This window comes from Mytilus edulis, chromosome 6 (genome assembly GCF_963676685.1).
Source record: "Mytilus edulis chromosome 6, xbMytEdul2.2, whole genome shotgun sequence".
Classification (NCBI taxonomy): domain Eukaryota; kingdom Metazoa; phylum Mollusca; class Bivalvia; order Mytilida; family Mytilidae; genus Mytilus; species Mytilus edulis.
The window spans coordinates 40655257-40677309 of NC_092349.1; the positions used below are offsets into that span (position 1 = coordinate 40655257).

At 33.6% G+C, this 22053-nt stretch overlaps 1 protein-coding gene across 1 annotated transcript in view; it reads right to left on the reverse strand.

Moving 5' to 3' along the window:
- Window positions 1-20051: 20051 nt before the first annotated feature.
- Window positions 20052-22053, reverse strand: part of LOC139527637 (uncharacterized) — a 55803-nt gene continuing 53801 nt past the window's right edge. The window contains exon 11 of the transcript XR_011665404.1: window positions 20052-20416. The gene's annotated coding sequence lies outside the window, so the exon portion shown is untranslated. The remainder of the gene's footprint in view (window positions 20417-22053) is intronic.

The following is a 22053-nucleotide window of genomic DNA, read 5'->3' on the forward strand; positions in this document are numbered from 1 at the left end:
TATAAATCAGGCCGTTAGTTTTCTTGCATTGGTTTGCATTTCTCATTTCGGGGCCTTTTGTAGCTGACTATGGGGGTGATAGCTTGTAAGGCGAACAATAGCTAATCAATCAAGGACATCGTTCCTCACTGATGTGGGACACACACCTAAAGGAAAATGAAATTCTAGAAGGTTAAACTTAAAAAGTTTTTTGTTTATCTCAACCATTCATTCCCCTTTTATATTCCAACGTTTCAATGAGAGAGAAAGGAAAAGTGGCATCTAAGAATACATCCTATCGACTCAATGTACGTACGGGTTCTACTCAGTACTGTCGAGATGTATATATCAAACAGAAGTACTCTGTATTAACTCAACTGCTGTAGATTACAAATCTTGTTTGGAAACTTGTATGTAATTACTTATTGGCTGAAAACGGTATGATCATTCGAAATATTTAAAGTTTTGCAACATTTGTGTTTGATATCATAAAAAACCCATGATAAAGATTCATTTTATGATTGCGGCGTTGTTTAACATTTTTCATACTATTTAATTTTAATCTTTGCACATCACAATTTAAAAAAATACAGAAAAGACTGAAAAAAAAAGAAACACTTACAAATGTTTACAATACGTATATACATTTTTTTGTAAACGATCCAAATTTTTCAATACTATATATAGTACCTTCTATGAAGAAATTTTGCAAATTGTGTACTTTATATTGATTTCAAACCAATTACTTGCTTTTAGAACTAGAGGCTCTCAAGAGTCTGTGTCGCTCACCTTGGTCTATGTGCATATTAAAAAAAGGACACAGATGACAAAATTGAGTTTTGGTGATGGTGATGCGTTTGTAGACTTCCTTTACTGAAAATTCTTGCAGCTTACAATTAACTTTATCCTATGATGAACTTGGCCGGGAAAACTTTTGTGTAAAAATTTTCAAAATGTGTAAAAAAAAATTACAAAATGTGTAAAAATTTACCAAATTTGTAACCAAATTTGTAAAAATTTACATAAATTTGTAATCATTTGTAAAAATGGTAAACATTGACATTAAAAAGCAATAACTCCTTAAGGGGTCAATTGATCATTTTGGTCATGATGGCTTCTTCTTAGCAATAATTAATGTACTTTGCTGTACATTATTGCTGTTTTCAATGTATCTCTATCTATCATATTATGGAAGATAATAACCAACAAGAACTATCTTTAAAAAAGATATCCGACGTATTTAATTTTGAGTATATGTTTAAAACTATCATTTTGATAACCTTCAGAAGCACAAAGATACCATTTAAATAACGTTTTCTCTGTTTGTGTTCCGTATTCTCGGTCCTCGTATCTTTCTGTTTACATTCACCAAAACCCCACGGAAATCTCACATGCGTAGGTGCGTTCTAAAAGTCATGTTCGTTCAACAAAGTTTACATTAAAAATTATATAATTGTCCCACATAAACAGCTGTCAAGGATGCAAAGAGAATAATTATTTTAATAAAATATAAATCTTTGTAAGGTCTAGTTCAAATAGTTTTTCACTTGCTTTCCATCACGATATAATTAATGAGACGTTTTTTTCAAACACAACCAAATCACGCAACATGACAGCATTTTGTCCAATCACAGAAAGGATTTTCGAGCATGCGTTTTCTGTTGCCATAGTTAAGCGTCCTTAAGATTAAAGGGCACAAACCGAAATTATACCGACTATGTCAAAAAAACGGGAAAATTTTCTTAAAATTACCAATTCAAGGGTATCAACCCAACAACGAAGCTGATTGGTCTAAAATTTCAGGGCATATAGATCTTTACCTGATGAACAATTTAATCCTTTGTCAGATTTGCTCTAGTTATACACTTTTGTTTCAGAGATATGAGTAAAAAAATTACTATTTTTAACTATGTCGGCCATCTTGGTTTGCGGCAGGGTCATCGGACACAATTTTTAAACTTGACACCCTAATGATGATTGTGTACAAGTTTGGTTAAGTATGTCTTAGTAGTTTCAGAGAAGATTTTTGTAAAAGGTTACAAAAAAATTCGAAAAATTGCTAAAAATTGACTATAAAGGGCAATAACTCCTTAAGGGGTCAACTACCTTTTTGGTCATGTTGACTTATTTGTAGATCTTACTTTGCTAAACATTGTTGCTGTTTACAGTTTATTTATTGCTATCTATAACAATATTTAAGATACTAACCGAAAACGGCATAATTTACTTAAAATTATCAATTCAGGGGCAGCAACCTAACAACAGGTTGTCCGATTTATCTGAAAATTTCAGGGCAGATAGATCTTGACCTGATAAACAATTTAACCCCATTCTAAATGTTCTAAATGCTTTGGTTTCAGAAATATATGCCAAAATCTTCATTATACCCCTATGTTCTATTTTAAGCCATGGCAGCCATCTTGGTTGGGTGGCCGGGTCACCGGACACATTTTTAAACAAGATACCCCAATGATGATTGTGGCCAAGTTTGGTCAAATTTGGCCCAGTAGGAGAAGATTTTTGTAAAAGTTAACGACGACGGACACCAAGGATGAGAAAAGCTCACTTGTACCTTCGGGCCGGTGAGCTGAAAAAAAGGAGGAGCCGGTAAAAAGATTTGTTTAAATGAGAAACATCAGCTATAAAATAAGATAATAACGCCTTGACGGAATTGAGGAGAAACACGGTCTACACTGCAGTGTATGAGGCAGGCTATCGTTTCACAAAGAATCGTACGACTTGCGTTTACGATTAAACTTACGTTAAGCGTAAGATTTTACCTACGAGTGTTTCACAAAGGTGATCGCAAACGTAACGTAAACTTACTATTATTATGAAAAAGGGGTGCTCTTTTTGACAGCCGCGTTCATGTCTATAAAAAGAATCGTTCTTTCATAACCAGGAAGAAAATTCATACCATCGTATATTGAAATAGTTATCATTTTTTTTGTTAGTATAGTAATGAGGTTTAGTAAGGTAAGCATGTTAAGTGTCCAATCCAGTTTTAAGAAAGAAGTAGGTCCGATAAGGGCCGATTTTGGCCCCAAATTTCAGTTTCATCTAACGAAATATTTAGGACACTTTTTAAACACTTAAGTGTCTATTTCAATTGATTCGATTAGTTTATGTAAAAGATTTTAACTGATTCAGTCATTAAAAACGCTCCGATTGAAGCTTAAATATCAAAAATCTATCAAATATGCCAAAAAAACGTCACTTTTCAGATGGTTTTCGTCAAAAATGAAAGTGGCCGCATCCGTGTTCATCCTCAACCTTTATATATGTTATGTATTATCATAAAATACAACTTACATTTCAATATTATGAATGAACACGAATGCGGCCACTTTCATTTAAGACGGAAACCGTCTAAAATTTAACTAAAATGCTATAATTGTGAAGATTTCAGTAATTTAGCATGACTTTATGATGCTAGTACACGATATATGTACATTGTTTTGTCAAAAACAGCACATATTTATGTAACAGAAGCATTCTACTTTCCAAAAAATAGCTAAAAGATTACATTTTCACAATTTTGCAAAACTACTTAATTTTGGGGCCAAAAAGGGGTCTTACTGAACCTACTCCTTTAAAGTTTTAGCTTTGATTTTTATTAGAAAAATTGACAGGCGGAGGTGTTTTTTTTTCATGCACGGTCTTTTTGCTATTGTTGAAGAATGGTGAAGTCATACAAAAAAAAACGACTGAGTTACATTCATTGGGACTTTTTTTACTAGAAATTCTAAGTATCTTTGAATGTTATTTATGAACAGGTATAAAATGTGTTAAGCATTGTGATAGTTTCTAGTGCGTGTCTAGTTTTTTTTGTGAAGGAGGAACCCACTGACAAAACAACAATCAGTTATGGAAACGTAAAAAGTTTATGCATATTTTTATTTCATATTTTATAACGCTATGGAGTGCATTTGTTACTGTATCATCCAAAAAATATAATAGTCATCAGGAGATTAAAAAAGCATATATATAAAATATATTAAAAAAAAGAAGATGTGGTGTGATTGCCAACGAGACAGCTCTCCAAAAGAGACCAAAATAACACACGTAAAACAATTCAGACGAGAAAAATAACGACCTAATGTATGTAAAAATTGAACCAAAAAAAATTTGCAACGACAACGCTGACATGGGTCAGGCACATACATACAACATGTTATCGGGACACACACACACATCCCCTTTTAACCTGGTATAACAGTACAATATAAGAACGAACTATAAAAAAAGGCTGAACTCGTTTAACTCATCAGATGGACAAAAATACAAGTGGACGTGGCGGGGTACATCCCAACAAGAAATGATACTAGGTACAGATCTGAGAATACTCACAGTTAACAAGCAGCTAGCTCAAAGCCTCTAACATTTAATAAAAATCATGCATTTAAGACTTAGTTATCAATCCGTACACATCCAGCATCCAATTAGTTTCGTGCAAAGACGTCATAAACAGTCAGAGAAAAACATGACCTTGTGTAAAAGCATAAATGTCTACACTCTAAAAAATGTGTTTAGGGCCTAAACATAAACCAATACATGTTACTTGTAATGCATTTGTAAACACGTTCTTATCCTATATATGTTAATGTTACGGTTTTTTTTAATTATTTTTTTTTGTATCTGGGAGTTGTAATTTTCATGAATTACTTATTCATTTGGGTCATGTTTAATTTTTTATTTGTTGTGTGGGTCATGTTTAATTTTTTATTTGTGTATATGTTGTGTACAAGATGTAAGTTTGTACAAATTATAATTTGTACAGGGTTTTTGTACAAGTTATAAGTTTTTTGGCACCTACCTTCTTGCAACAGGTGATACGGGTTTAACTTATAAAATTTACTAGTGTAATGTTTTCAATTCAAAAAAATATACGTCAGCCTAACATTTAGTGCTATTATCAATTGCCTTCAAACTGGAAATGAGGATACCTGAATGGTTTAAATTCTAATTTAATTTTGTTCCTTATACCATATTCATATCTATACAAAATCTTTGTGTGGTCTTATAATGTTTTTGTATCAATGCTCAGTATTAGACTGTTCATGAAGTTGTGAAAAATTGACAGAAGTATGCGGAGCATAAGACTGTGTGCTTGCATCATCCATTTTTGTTCAGCAGGTCACAAAACACTGACAACTTGTACAAAACTTCTGTACAAATTACAACTTGTACACAACATATATATAAAGGGCGAATCGTGTAATTTACGAATAACTGTGTTCTCGGACCATATGCTCTTTAAGTATTACACACACTTAAGCTAGTGCAAACTTTTTGGCAATTGTTTTTCTAATTTGAGCATTTTCGAATTGTACGGAATGTTGCTAGCAGATACATGTGGTAAAAACACTAAACTAGAAGAAACATGTTAAAGATAGACAAACGTGGCGTTAAACATCAGCAATAAATCAATATCAAAACTAACTATATCGCAAAGAACATCGACAATCTTTTGTGGAATCCTTTGTTGTATTAAGAACTATTTCATGATTATATTTGTCTCATTATCTCATACATCTTCGCCACATGTTAATTCTTTTCAAAAATGATAATAACACATTTTGTCTCGTGTTAAAGGTCAAGCGATTGATAGAGTTTTGCTATTTTGCCGGTCTTCTTTAAGATTTTTTAATTCAGACTATATGAAATTTGCTATTTTGCCGGTCTTATTTCAGATTTTTTAATTCAGACTATATGAAATATATTTTTAAGGAAATTATTTATGAGGTTGTTTGATGTTACTTTTTGTTTCAAAACTAATAGGACAAATTAAAACTCAGTTTTGTTTTAAATAGATAACAAATAGTTTTGGACGAATTTCTAAATAATAAGAAAATCTAACAGTTAAAAGTTAGAGAATTTCTCTTCGGATACGATCACAGTCCAAGATAATGTTCGCTATGCATATGTAACGTTTTTTTTATATAACAGTTCATTTAAGGCAGCATTTGGTGGAAGTTCATTTATGCGTAGAGGATAAGCAGGATCAGTAAGTAGTTTATATCTCCAAACCGAGTTACGATGACAATAGAAGATGAAGTGTTGTTCATCTTCTATAGACCAAGAATTGAACATTTTACATCATCGTTGTTCGATTGGAATGTTTCTTTACATCGGCTGATTTCAGGGCCAGATTGGTTAGCTTGGCAGCCCGCTTATCACGAAGACTGGGTAAGTCTCGGACATAGTATTAACGATCGATCTCAATATAATCGAGCTGCCTACTATTTATACCAGGAACACGGACCTCGAAGAGAGCACCATAACAACAACTGTACAGGAAAAACGTCTTATAGCAATCAGAGATAAAGGAATGATTTTTGATGCCGTTTTCAACGATGAAAATATTAAATGGGGAAAATTCATAGCAAGATCGGCGAATACACATCTGTTACTGTAGTAATATTCTTAAACTGTAAATTCGTAAAATTAACACGCAATTCTTTAAATAAGGGGAGGGGTATTACAATATGACAAACGATAACTAAGGACAACGTTCCTCACTGACGTTGGACACACACGTTTAGGAAAATGAAATGTTAGAAAGAAAGTTAAACTTTAGTTTTGTCTTTATCTCACCTATCCGCCTTTTATCTTACAACGTTATAAAAAGAGGGAAAGGAATATTGTTCTAAGATTAAACCCCGTTGACTCAATGTGCGTACGGGTTTTACTCTGTACTATCGAAAGGCTACATCCAACAGAAGTAGTATTTACTAAACTGCGGGTGAGGTTTCTGATGATAGAAGTGTTTAACGACCATGACTGGCTTTTCAGCCCTCGAACGGTCGGCCAGATCTCAAAAGACGTTTGGTGAGCGTTTAAATATTTTCATGCGTGACGATGGAAAGTTGGAACAGGACGGCTGCCGTTTTTGTTTTTGTGAGATCTTTTGGTTTATTGACTATTTTGGTGTTATTTACTGCCTTAACAACGGCTGCTTTCAGGGCCGGATAAGACTGATCAGCTTAGCAGCCCTCTTACCACGATGATGGAGTACTGGTCCGAGAGTCTCAGACGTAGTAATAACATTGACAGGAAGCATTATCAGGACCATAGTTGTGAGACAGTGAATTGGAGGTCCATCATCTAACAACTAGGTGACAGCCTTCGGACGTTAGTCGGCAAACAAATCCATAATCGGTTTTGGAGTGTATGTTGACGTGTGTATTTACGCAGATAAAGCTTTAAGTAGCGTTAGATTGCATTTCTATCATTGAAAGTAGTAAGTCGTTGATCCATCTATCAGTTATCGCTTATCGAAGATAGCAGGTATAGGAGAGCTGACCCAGCACGTCCGTTCAGCTGTAATGACTGAGACGTGACTGGTGGTAGGTTTCATATCTTGCTTTGGAAACTGTTGCTGAAAAATGTATGCTTATACGGAAATATATAAAGGTTTGCAAAATTTGTGTTTGATATCAGAAAAAAAAACCACGAGAAAGACTCATTTTATGATTAAGTCGTTGATATTATTAATTTTAATCTGTGCAGATCACAATTTAAAAAAATACAGAAACGGCCAACAAACCTTACAATCGTATACAATATGGTTATGTAACCAGACTCAAGCTAGCAACCAACCCTAGCGACCAATCAAGAATACATTGAGAATCAACTTGTCAAAGAATCATAATGTGGTATATGAGAAAATCACAAAACTTCATAATGAAACAACGTTCTGTTAAAAACAAAATCCGGCTACTAATAAGGTCAATATTGTTTTTTAACCTTTAAATGACTAGAGATATCCATCATATTAAATAAGAAGGGACACTAAACACCAATATCGTTTGTAGCCTAATGTACTTTCTAGTGTGGTTGTTACATAATAAACTCATCATAGAAGATACCAGGACTAAATTTTATATATACGCCAGGCGCGCGTTTCGTCTACAAAAGACTCATCAGTGACGCTCGAATCCAAAAAAAAGTTTCAAAAAAAGCCAAATAAAGTACGAAGTTGAAGAGCATTGATAAATGTCTGCATCAATATAAATCAGTAAAGGAAGAACGTCCCAGAAAATCGTAAAAAGTTAAAATATCTAAATACAATAGAAAAACAGAGGAGATAGGGGATCTTAAATCAGCAAATTCACAGCGAAAACACACAAAAAGCAAAGGAACATTCTTTGTTAACGAACTATTTATTCCCCTTATATAAACACACACTATATGTTATTATATATATGTATTTGTTATATTTTTTATTTTGCAAATTCGAAATTTCAAAATATATCTATAACATCTAATATTGATAATTATTCATTCATTAATCATACATGCTATATTTTGAATAAAAGAAAGAGTGTAGGCAATTAGGCCTATTGTCAAAATTACATAGATTGTCGCAACATAGGTATACAAAAATCAATAATTTAGATGAAAGTGTCAGCTAGGTTGACAAGACAAAATTATGAGTGACCAATTAAAATGGTGTGGTCAGCTACGAAATAATGTAACGATAATTTTCATTGGTAAAACAAAGAAAACCAGGGATCCCTAAGCACATGAGCAACGACCTTTTTAAGCTAGTGTTTTGGGCTATTCGTCAGTTGCCATGAGATCTCAGTTGTAATAAAATATAGTTATTTTGGAATTCTTCGTTTTAACCAGGTAATTCATATTTAATATTTTAAAGCCTTCTTTTTATGAAAATTACATTTCACATTTACTTTTTAATTTAGTTTTATTTACTTAATTTTATTTATTTAAAATGAGCGTTTTTAGTTTATTACATTACGATTAATATAGATGATTTTTAAGTGAAAATATACAGTAAACATTAATTCCCTAAATGTTATTCATTTCATTAATATTCATTATTACATGCGAATTTGTTTACAGGAGATTTGTTAATTTGAAGCATAATTTATTCGTAGTAAAGTTTAATTCTGTTATTTGGTTATATTTAATATTCAACGAAGTTTAGAGAAATCTTTGTTTGTCGCTTTGGTTTACCTTGACAACGCAACAGAACATAATGAAAATATTTGTTGTTTCATGTATATTGAAATCGTACCGATGCAGGATTGATCTCCAGAAAAGAAATATTTGCGTATTACGTTAAACAAAAGAAACATTTCATATATTACAGATTGATAATATTATCTATGTATGATGAACTATATATTGTGAAATATATTGTATGCATTTATTTGAAATTGTATTATAAGAGTTGCCATGAGATCTCAGTTGTAATAAAATATAGTTATTTTGGAATTCTTCGTTTTAACCAGGCCAGCTAAAGTCCAGATGACATAGGCTGAAAGTCAAGTACGACATTTTTATAGATAGAAAAGTGCGCCCCTTTACGTATTTAACTCTATCTGAAAAGACACTAGTTAGGAAATAATGTAAACCATATTTTGAGGTCTTCCAAACTCTTAACCGAGATCGTAAACACAAATTAAGGATTGCAAACAAATTACTAAAAACGGAGCGTATACTCCCCAATCACATAATGGATATATTTTACTGATACGAAATGAGAATAAAAAGTAAACGAATTGAATTTGAAAAAACCAACAGTGTTTGTCTATATGATGATTTGCTCTCATAATTATTTTCCGTGAATAATTAAAAAAAGTACATATTTTAATGAGCATGTGTACCTAGTTTCAAGTCGATCTGACTTCAACGTCGTCAATGCAGTATAAATGGATGGATACACATACAAACGAACGAACGAACGAACATACAGAGATAACACTATGGCAAGAAGGGGAGTGAAATTACAGTCATGAATTTTAAGGTAAAGAAGTGATTTGGTCCGGCTAAGAAAGGTTAAAAATTAGCACTTCGGAAGCTGTCAATAGATTTCTGGACCCTCTTAACATAAAATTGTACATATTTTGAGTAAGAGCCGATGAAGTTTTCTATAATTATTGATATTATTGAGAAAGCGCAGGTGTATTCAATTCCAAGAAAGTTCTAACCCCCAAAAAAATCATTTCAGTGGGCAAGTGCTCTGATTTATTACCTTTCATTTGAGCCATGTCCGGTGGCGAACTTTGCCGTATGGAGCTGGTGAGGCTTGCCGAAAGAATGTACGTTGGACATGTAAAATAAAATAAGGATATCAACTTTGAACCCCTTCAATTCCCAAAAGGTTCTAAACCCCAAAAAGTCATTTCATTTTGGGGTCTGCTCTGATTTATTACCATTTATATGAGCCATTTCCAGAGGCGAAACTGATGCTGGAAGGCTTTCCAAGAGAATGTAGGTTGGACACGTACTTTTTTAACAGCTTATTTTTAACCCCAAAATCCCGAAATGGGCATTACTTCCAAAAACCATTTCAATGATGTCTTCCCTAAGTTGTAACCTTACATTTGATCCAGATCTGGTACAGAACTGTCGAGGCTGACTGAGGCTGAGTGTATGGTGTAAACAAATATTTCTACGAGGCCTTCCTTGAGTCATTATTCGAGCCATATCCTATAAATAACTTACGCCGTACGCAACTAAGGAAACTTACCGAAATAATGTAGGGTTGACACGTATTCTGTTTTAAACATTAATTTTGAACCCCAACAATTCCTGAATGTGCCTAACTTCCAAAAAACATTTCAATTGGGCCTTCTCTAAGGTTTTACCTTTCATTTGACCCATGTTCGGTAAAGAACTTTGCCGTACGGTGCTGGTGAGGCTTCAAGATCGTGATGAGCGTGGCTAACTTTGAACATGTTCAAAACAATCGTAATGCGGTCGTGGCGAAATCAGATCGTAGTAGAAGCGTAGTGAGAGCGCACTAAGATCGTAGTAAGATCGCAAAGGTCGCTGTACCATCGTAGCGAGAGCGTAGCGAAAGCGTGATTCTATTCGGAGAAACTGCGCTACGATCTCATTGCGACGTTATTACGACCTCACTACGACCATCACGTTCTCACTGCGACCCAACTACGCTTCCACTACGACTACACTACGCTATTCACGACCATAGTACGATTCTAGCACGCCCTTGCCGTCCTCATCACGCTCTTCCTACGACTTGACTACGTTCATACTACGATCATCATTCTCATTGTCATTTTCACATTAAATATATTAAATACCCACGGTTTTGTTTTTCTGTATGTAATTGGGACTTGTTGTTCATTTTGTCTTACGGCTTAACCATGCTTCTCGTTTTCATAGAGATTAAACCGTTGATTTTCCCGTTTGTATGGTTTTACACTAGTAATTTTGGAGAGCCTTTATAGCTTGCTGTTCGGTATGAGCCAAGGCTCCGTGTTAAAGGCCGTGCCTTGGCCTATAATGGTTTACTTTTAAAAATAGTTACTTGGCGATGGAGAGTTGTCTCATTGGCACTTATACCACATCTTGCTATATCTATTGACACATCTGTGTCATCTCTGCTATCGTTCACTAAAATATCGTCAATTCAGCTTTATAGACCAACAATAGGTTTTAATTTACGTCGGATTGGTTGGTCCGACATAAATACTTGATCAAGATTCGTTACTATCAGAGCCCCCTCTGCCTCTACATCAACCCCTACCACCACGCCCACGTGTTCTAGTAGATTTTGGTGGCATGACTATTGTTTTCGAGAAAACGTATTAATCAGAAATAGAAGGAATGGAACTGTATTCATATGGAACACGACGTTATTGCTGAGAGCGTAGAATAGATCGCGGTATAATCGTGGTAAGAACGTGCTATAATCGCAGAAGAAGCGTGGTAAGATCGTGTTGCAATCGGATAACTCATGGTACGGTCGTGGTGAGAACGTGATGGGCGTAGACAGATCTTGATAAGCGTAGTGAGGTCGCAGAATAAGCGCTGTGAGAACGTGGTATCGTAGCGGGATCGTTGTAGAAGCGTAATGAGGACGTAGTAGCATCGTGAAAGCAACGAAAATTTACATTTTCATGCCGCTCATACCGCGACCTCACCACGATCTTTATTTATTTCAGATCGTGGTGAGCGTGGTGCGATCGTGGTCTATCGATGAAACCGAACAGTGTAGCTACAACTCTACAATAATACTTACATGTTGATAATGAACTTACAAGCATGGACTCCGAATAAGCAGCAGTTGAAGAGAATCATTTTCAAAACAGCGAGGACATGACCATTTCTTGGCGCTCTCAGGTTATGAATTGCTTGGATCAGATTAGATGAATGTTCGACTACAACGCCCAGTTATCACATCGTATGTTTTATACATATTTAAATTGCAGCATCAAACAAAGGTTCTAAACGCCTAAATTAAATAATACAAATAAATAGAGGACTAAATCTATTGAGCAGATTTTAATGTTGATACTTAAACTTCATTTTTTTCTTCTCGTGCACCTACTCTTTTATTCTATTCATATCCCCACTGGAAGGCCTCTGATAGACATGAGTGAGCATAAAATCTATGTTATCGATAGCCAATGACAAACCAATGAAAAGTAAATGATTCAGTATTATTACCAACATAAGTATTGCAGTTGTCCACGCGGTTATGAAACTGAGTCTTCTTCAATGAATCGAATGAATTACATAACTAAAAGTAAAGTCAAGTAAAGTAAAGTAATCTTCATTTAAAGTCGGGTTGCATATATACATAATAACAAAGAACATGAGCTCTTTAAAAGAGCTATTTAACCGACTGATATTAATAAACAAAACATACATGTAATAACATCAGATACACATACAACACAAACATACAGACATCACATATATATATATTAATACATAGATAGCACATGCAGAATAAAAGCTAAGCAAGATATATTAAAACAAATGTCTAATATCAGCACATATATAGTAGCACATAGTATTTATATAAGAGTAGCACATGCAAACTTAAACACTTTAAGCACAAACAAAAGACTGCATGCAGCTATAGCAAAGGTAATGCATAAGCAAAAGAAATAAATGGCTAATTAAAAAATAAAAATAACTGCAAAAAGATAAAACATAAAAAAAAAAAAAAAAACAGCAGGCTTCGAGATCAAGTTATGGGGCAGCAAGTAAGTACATTATTTACAAGAACTGCATGTACATTTTTCTGAAAAACACCAGGTGGAGATAACATTTTTGAACTGGCTAAAAGTTGATAAGCTCCTTGCCTCATTTGGCAAGGAGTTCCAGAGTTTTGCTGCCTCATAACTAAAACTTTTCTTACCATACCTTCTTGTTTTTGGCCGTGGTATATCTGCTATAAAGCCTTTGTACCTGAAGTTATATGAATTTTCTTTAATGTTTACTAAATTATGTAGGAATTCTGGACTTGATTTATTTATTATTTTATATGTCTCTAATGCCACGGTTCTCAATCTTCTGATTTTTAGTGCTGGTAGTTTAGATTGTTCAAGAAGTATATTGTAAGAATTTGTGTAGTCGTCATAAATAAATCTGAGTGCTCTTTCTTGTATTTTTTCTATTTTCTTAGTGTTTTGTTCACTGCAGAAGTGCCATGTAAGAGGACAGTAGCTGAGGTTTGACATGATAAATGAGTGGTATATTGTAAGTTTTGAAAGTCTGGTGAGATGAGTGCCAATTCTTTTTAGAACGTTTAGTTGTCATGCAGCTTTTTTGCAAATATTTGAGATGTGAGTGTTGAAATCCAGTTTAAAGTCTATTGTTACACCGAGAAGTTTCACTTCGTCGTCACATTTTATGTTGAATCCATTTAGGTTGAAAGTAATATTTTGAGTGTGTGTTTTTTTACCTATGGAAATTGCCTGGAATTTTTCTGGGTTTGCCTGCATTTTGTTGAAAGAGAACCATGAGATTAGGGAATTACTATTTTCCTCTAAGGGTTTAATAACTGATTCCAAAGTAGTACCTGTTTTTGAGAGGGTGTTATCATCAGCATAGTTGTATAAATCACAGTGTTTGACAGAAAGAAAAATATCATTTATAAAAACATTAAATAATACAGGGCCTAGTATAGATCCCTGAGGAACACCTTTATATATATCTTGCATTTGACTGATACTCTGGCCTTTTTTACACACTGTTTTCTTGCAGTCAGATAGCTTTTGAGTAATTCCAGAGCAGATCGACTAAGGCCGTATTTTTCCAATTTCAAAAAGTAAATCATGTGTGAGACAGTCAAAGGCTTTACTTAATAATATAGCCGCTAAATATTTATTGTTATCCAGTGCCTTTTTCCAATCTTCCAAAATTTTGAGTAATGTTGACTGGCAGCCATAACCAGCTCGAAATGCCGCAAGAAAATGGTCGAAAATATCATCAAAGTATTTAGTAAGTTGATTTTCTATGGCTGTTTCAAAAATTTTGGATATAGCAGGTAAAACACTAACTGGTCTATAATTACCCTTTTCAAGAACACTGGTTTTTTTTTGTGAACAGGTGCCACTTGGGCAATTTTTAATGAGTCTGGAAAAATGGAAGTGGATAATGATAAATTTACAAGCTGTGTGATAGGTTTAATCACTACAGGTTTAGCAGCGCGAAAATATCATCAAAGTATTTAGTAAGTTGATTTTCTATGGCTGTTTCAAAAATTTTGGATATAGCAGGTAAAACACTAACTGGTCTATAATTACCCTTTTCAAGAACACTGGTTTTTTTTGTGAACAGGTGCCACTTGGGCAATTTTTAATGAGTCTGGACAAATGGAAGTGGATAATGATAAATTTACAAGCTGTGTGATAGGTTTAATCACTACAGGTTTAGCAGCGTGTAAATTTTTGGTGATATACCATCTATACCAGTAGCCTTTTTAACATTTATTTTACCAATTCTTTTAGAAACAAATTCCTCATTTATAGGCTGAAAAATAAGTTTATTTGATGTTGACCCGTTTGAGTATTTATTACTTATAGCTTCTATACTTGGGTGTTTGTCATTCACCTGTATGTTGTTGTCACCAATGTTTTTTGCAACATTAACAAAAAAGTCATTAAAAATTTCAGAAACTTCTTGTTGGTTCGTAATGATTTTGTTGTTTTCCTGCAGTATGGTTTCTTTTTGGCTGGTGCATCCTTTGTTTGAAAGGAATGGCTTAACTGTTGGCCAGAAATCTTTCGACTTAGGACCACCTGTGCAGCGTTCTATGAAGTATCTATTTATGGATTGTTTTTTAAGTTTAGTGACAAAATTTCTTTGTGTTTTGTATGCATCCCATGTCTTGCTGTTATTCATTTTTTGAAATTTGTTGTACAGCATTTTCTTTTTATAAATTGCAGATTTTAACTGTTTGTTCATGTATGGTATCTGTTTAGATAGTATTTTTCTTTCCTTAAAGGGTGCATGTTTATTTGCTGTTTCAATAAACTTCTTGTTGAAGTTTTCGTACTCAGTATTTATGTTATTATGAGGGTCAACATCCCAATTTAACTCATTCAAATCAGATAAAAAATCATTTACATCAAAATTTTTAAAACTTCTACATTTTCTGTATTTTGGTTTGATATTAGGTCGTTCACATTTTATTTGAACCCCAATCAGGTTCTGAACATCACTTAAGCCACATCCAAAATTACATCTTTTACCACATTTATTTTCTTGATTAGTTAAAATTACATCAAGAAGAGTTGGTTTCGAATTTCTATTATAATATGTTGCTTTATTAATAATGTTCTTAATACAGAAAATATCACAAGAATCATTTAAAGTTGAGCTTTTATTGTCATCAAGCATATTGAAGTTTAAATCACCCATTATCAAAACATTATCATACTTTTTAATGACTTTGTCTGTTGTTAAGTTAAAGTCAGTACTAAATTTACTGTCTGGCATGCTAGGTTGTTTATAGGCACCAATAACTAGCCACTTATATAACTAGAGGCTCTAAAGAGCCTATGTCGCTTACCTTGATCTATGTGCAAGCAGAAAATAAAACAAATAAAAGGACACAAATTATAAACGAGAATAGAATTCATGATACAATTTTGGTGATGATGATGTGTTTGTCAATCTCACTTTATTGCTGTTTACAATTTTCTCTATCTATATTGAACTTACCTCAGAAGTATTAAAGGAAAACATTTTGAAAAAGTTTACAAAAATTTACATAATTTACATAATTGTATAAAATTTACTATAAAGAGCTATACCTCCTTAAGGGGTCAATTGATCGTTTTGGTAAAGTTGACTTAATTGTAGATCTTACTTTGCTTTACATAATTGCTGTTTACAGTTTATCTCTATCTAAGATGATATTGGAAATATTAACCAAAAACTGCAAAATTTTCTTAAAATTACCAACTCAGGGGCAGCAACCCAACAACAGGTTGCCTGATTTGTCTCAAAATTTCAGGACAGCCAGATCTTCACTTAATGAACAATTTTACTACTGTCAGATTTGCTCCAAATGCTTTGGTTTCAGATATATCAGCCAAAAACTGCATTTTACCCCTATGTACTATTTTTAGCCATGTTGGCCATCTTGGTTGGTGGGCGGTTTCACCAGACACATTTTTAAAACTAAATACCCAATGATGATTGTGGCCTAGTTTGGTCTTTGTCAAAGTAGTTTTAGAAGAGAAATTTTTGTTTAAAAGATTACTATAATTTTAGAAAATTGTTAAAACTTGACTTTAAAGGGCAATTCATGATAAACTTGTGTTTTGGTGATGATGATGTGTTTGTCAATCTCACTTTACTGAACTTCTTGCTGTTTACAATTTTCTCTATCTATATTGAACTTACCTCAGATTTATTAAAGGAAAACATTTTGAAAAAGTTTACAAAAATTTACATAATTTACGAAAATTGTATAAAATTTACTATAAAGAGCTATACCTCCTTAAGGGGTTAACTGACAATTTTGGTCATGTTGACTTATTTGTAGATCTTACTTCGCTGAACATTAATGCTGTAAACAGTTTTTCTCAGTTTATAAATTATGCAAAATAATAACTAAAAACTGCAAAATTTCCAAAAAAAATACTTATTCAGGGGCAGCAACCCAACAACAGGTTGCCTAATTTGTTTTTAAATTTCTAGGCAGATATATTTTGACTTGATAGACAAATTAATTCCATGTCAGATTTGCTTAAATGCTTTGTTTTCAGAGATATAAGCCAAAATATACATATTATCCCTAATCTATTTAGCAATGGCGGCCATCTTGGTTGGTTGGCCGGGTCATTGGACACATTTTTTAAACTAGATACCCCAATGATGATTGTGGCCAAGTTTCGTTTTAAATGACAATTTTGGTCATGTTCGACTTATTTGTAGATCTTACTTTGCTGAACATTATTGCTGTTTACAGTTTATCTCCATCTATAATATTATTCAAAATAATAACCAAAAACTGCAAAATTTCCTTAAAATTACTTATTCAGGGGCAGCAACCCAACAGCGGGTTTTCTGATTACTCTGAAAATTTCAGGGCAGATAGATCTTGACCTAATAAACAATTTTATTCCTGTAAAAATGCTTTGGTGTTTCAGAGATATAAGCCAAAATCTACATTTTATCCCTATGTTCTATTTTTAGCCATGGCGGCCATCTTGGTTATTTGGCCGGATCATCGGACACATTTATTAAACTAGATACCCCAGGCCAAATTAAGTTAAATTTTGGAGTAGGTCCGGTAAGGGCCGATTTTGGCCTCAAATTTCAGGTTCATCTAACGAAAGTTTTTGGACACTTTTTAAACACTAAAGTGTCTTTTTCAATTGATTCGATTAGTTTATGTGAAAGATTTTAACTGATTTAGTCATTAAAAACGCTCTGATTCAAGCTTAAATATGAAAAATCTATCAAATATGCCAAAAAACGTCACTTTTCAGATGGTTTTTGTCAAAAATGAATGTGGCCGCATCCGTGTTCATCCTCAATCTTTATATATGTTTTGTTTTATCATCAAATACAACTTACATTGCAATATTATGGATGAACACGAATGCGGCCACTTTCATTTTAGACAAAAACCGTCTAAAAATTAACCAAAATGCTAAAATTTTGAAGATTTCAGTAATTTAGCATGACTTAATGATGCTAGAACGCGATATTTGTGCATTGTTTGTGGCAAAAACAGCTCATATTTATGTAGCAGAAGCATTTTACTTTACAAAATATAGCTTAGAGATTACATTTTCACAATTTTCTAAAACTGCTATATTTTGGGGCCAAAAAGGGGTCTTACTGAACCTACTCCTTTGGTCCAGTAGTTTCAGAGGAGAAGATTTTTGTAAAAGTCTACGGACGACAGACGCAGGGCGACGGACGACGGACGCCAAGTGGTGAAAAAAGATCACTTTACCCCTCGGGCCAGGTGAGATAAAAAGGGAGGCTTTAACTTACGGTCATGGATGTCGAATAGCGACAAACTCAGAGAGTGTGCCCAATCTGGAAAGTACTAGTTACAGACAAGGACACGAAAATATTAAGTATGCGTTGGAATACAATATCAGATACACTCAGTGTGGCCGAAACGAAACAATTACATGAGGACAGTCAATTGACAAAACGTGCACTTTTGCGGCAGTCTTCCACTAATTGTGATCCGTTAGGACTTCTCGGATCGATTACTATTACAGCAAATATACTTATTCAAAAATTAGAAAAAAGGGATATGCATCGGACGAGACACAACCGAAAGAAACTGAAAACACATGCACGATTTAAAGAATGACATCTTAAAGAGAACTTCAAAACTTTAATTACAGAGATACTATTTTGCAAACTATGATGAGGAAACTAGCGAATATAGTCTACATATGTTTATTGATGCAAATCAGATAGCGTATAGAGCTTCCGTTTACTTGAGTAAAGGGACAGTGTCGATACTTGTTATCGTAAAGAACCGTGTTGCACCTTTGAAATTAATACCGAATTAGAATTAATAGCTGCAGTGTTCGGAACACGACTCTCAAAAGATATAATCGAAAACTTAGGCATTAAAAGAGTAGTGTTTTGGAGCAATAGTCAAATAGTTCTACTTTTCTCATCAAAAGTTTTTAAAAATCGTGCAAGTGTTCTTTAAATATAACGGAAACTCAGGAATGGAAATATATATGAACCCACAGAAATGAACCCATATAACCTACAAACAGGTGGAATTACTGTCGCAATTTGAAGATTCAACAGTATGAATGAATGGACATCAGCAGATACCGGACGAGCGAAATGTCACGTGGACAGGACATGTTGAGATAAGCACTCATCTATTCAATTTCACAGAAACAGTGAGACACAATATTGACAAAATAGCTATACGCAGCGAAAATCACAGATCATAGCTATGCTAAGGTGTTCTAATCTACAGAAACTTTTGACTGTTAATGAATACGTCTTGAACTACGTAATTAACTGTCTAAAAAAACCGACCATATCGACGTAGAGTTCATAAAGTGACAGGAAGCTCAAGAGAATTTTAACAAAAGAGGATATTTCGTTAGCTATAAAGTTATAAACTCATGGATCAAAGATACACACCAACAACAATGAAGGTCCGTGAAACTAAAACATATTTCATTGATTGGGAAACTAAATCACTAACGCTTGTGCAACAGTAACGTTTATATATATATGAAAATGGAATCATACGATTTAAAAGCAGAATACAAAATTTATCTCTTGAAGAAAACGGGAAGTTTCCTTTTTTACCGTATAGAGGGTTATTTTCGCGGGGTGTAAATTCTTGCTTATTTTCGCGGATAGAACAAAATCGTCAAAATAAATCCCGGCAATTTTTTATTAAATGTACATGCAAAGATATTAATAAAAGTTTTGAATCCGCCAAAATAATTCCCGCTAAAATATTTCGTATACCTTATTCAATGAAAATTGCGAAATTTGACACTAGCGAAAATAACCCGTTATATGGTATTACTCAAGAACCACAAAATTACAGATTTTGTTATAACGGACGTAGATAAAAGAAATCTACACGAAGGAGTCGGACAGACAATGACACATGTAAGACAATCATACTGACTACCAGCAAATCGATGTGTGAACAGTGTTTTACGTAAATGCGTACAATGCCAATAAAAAAGTGGTTAACCGTATAAAAGACCGGAACCACCATCGCTACCAAATGATCGAGTAAAAAACAACATATTATTTAGCACAACTGATATAGATTTTGCTGGACCTCTTCACCCCAAGGATACATCAACACAACGGAAGGTATAAATATGTTTATTCAAATGCACATATATACGATCTATACATTTGGAAATTGTAGCTGATTTGCCATTACACTCTTTTATCTAAGCATTTATATTGGCAAACACTATTTATTCCCACAAAAGGCACAATGCACCTAAACCCGAGCCGCAGCAAACGAACTACAATGTATAAAGTTAGCTGAATTTGCAAAACAACTGGAAATTCATTCCGAAAAGAGCCCCGTGGTATGGCGGAAAATGGGAACATCTAATTGGTTTAACCAAAATGACATTAATTAATTGAAGAAAGCTGTTAGTATGGCACTTGTTAGCGAACAATCTTTGACAACATAATTCACGGAGATTGAAACTATAATTAACTTTTTTTTTTTTTTTTTTTTTATCTTTATTGAAAAGCACTTTACGCCCATATGGACCAATGGCTTAAAACATTATACATAATATACAGTTTACATAAAACAATGAAAATAAACAATGGACACACTTTGAACTATAATTTGTCTTTTTTTTTTAAATCAATATATATATATAGATATATATATATAAGAGATTCAAATTATATCAAGGACTCCCTGCCCTCAGTCTTAGTGACTTTTTTAAAAATGAGCCTAATTTGCAAGTATTAACAATCACCCACGTATATATATGTTACAGGCATTTTCTAAATTTAGGCATTTTGTAAAATGACTGAAATTTTTAGGCATTTTCTAAAATGCCTGCATGACTTAGGCATTTTACAAATTGACTATTTTTTTCAGGCATTTTATAAAATGCCTGAAAAAATTGTAAGGCATTTTACAAAATGCCTAAAAGACTCAAACTGAATATAATGTACTCAAAATTAAACGACTTGAAATATCAAATAGATACTTTTATTCTATCATTAAATAAAGCATGCAATTTAAACAGTTACAGACTTTTAATTGTTAACCGGATTTTTGTGACAAAAATGTCGGTTATTGATTTGGGGATGTACGGCGGGCGGGCGGTCGGGCGGCAATCAAATGTTGTCCGTGCATTAACTCATGAACCGTTCAACCAAAGCTTTTAAAATTTTAATATGTTGTTACTGACAACTAAATGAAGGTCGAGTTCAATAATGGCGATTTTTACTTTTACCGTTCAGGAGTTATGGTTCTTGAAAGATTGAAAAATGGAGTTTCCAGTCGTTTTCGTGCATTTACGCATGAACTGTTCTACCTAAGCTTCCCAAATTTTAATATGTTGTTACTGATGACAAAATGGAGGTCAAGTTTAATAATGGCGATTTTGACTTTTACCGTTCAGGAGTTATGGTTCTTGAAAGATTGAAAAATGGAGTTTCCAGTCGTGTCCGTGCATTTACGCATGAACTGTTCTACCTAAGCTTCCCAAATTTTAATATGTTGTTACTGATGACAAAATGGAAGTCAAGTTCAATAATGACGATTTTGACTTTAACCGTTCAGGAGTTATGGTTCTTGAAAGATTGAAAAATGGTGTTTCCAGTCGTGTCCATGCATTTACGCATGAACTGTTTTACCAAAGCTTCCCAAATTTTAATATGTTGTTACTGATGACAAAATAGAAGTCAAGTTCAATAATGACGATTTTGACTTTTACCGTTCAGGAGTTGTGGTTCTTGAAAGATTGTGAAATGGCGTTTCCATTCACGTTGTTGCATTTACTCATGAACCATTCAATCTAAGCTTTTCAAATTTTAAGATGTTGATACTGATGACAAAATGGAGGTCAAGTTTAATAATGGCGATTTTGACTTTTACCGTTCAGGAGTTATGGTTCTTGAAAGATTGAAAAATGGAGTTTCCAGTCGTGTCCGTGCATTTACGCATGAACTGTTCTACCTAAGCTTCCCAAATTTTAATATGTTGTTACTGATGACAAAATGGAGGTCAAGTTCAATAATGACGATTTTGACTTTAACCGTTCAGGAGTTATGGTTCTTGAAAGATTGAAAAATGGTGTTTCCAGTCGTGTCCATGCATTTACGCATGAA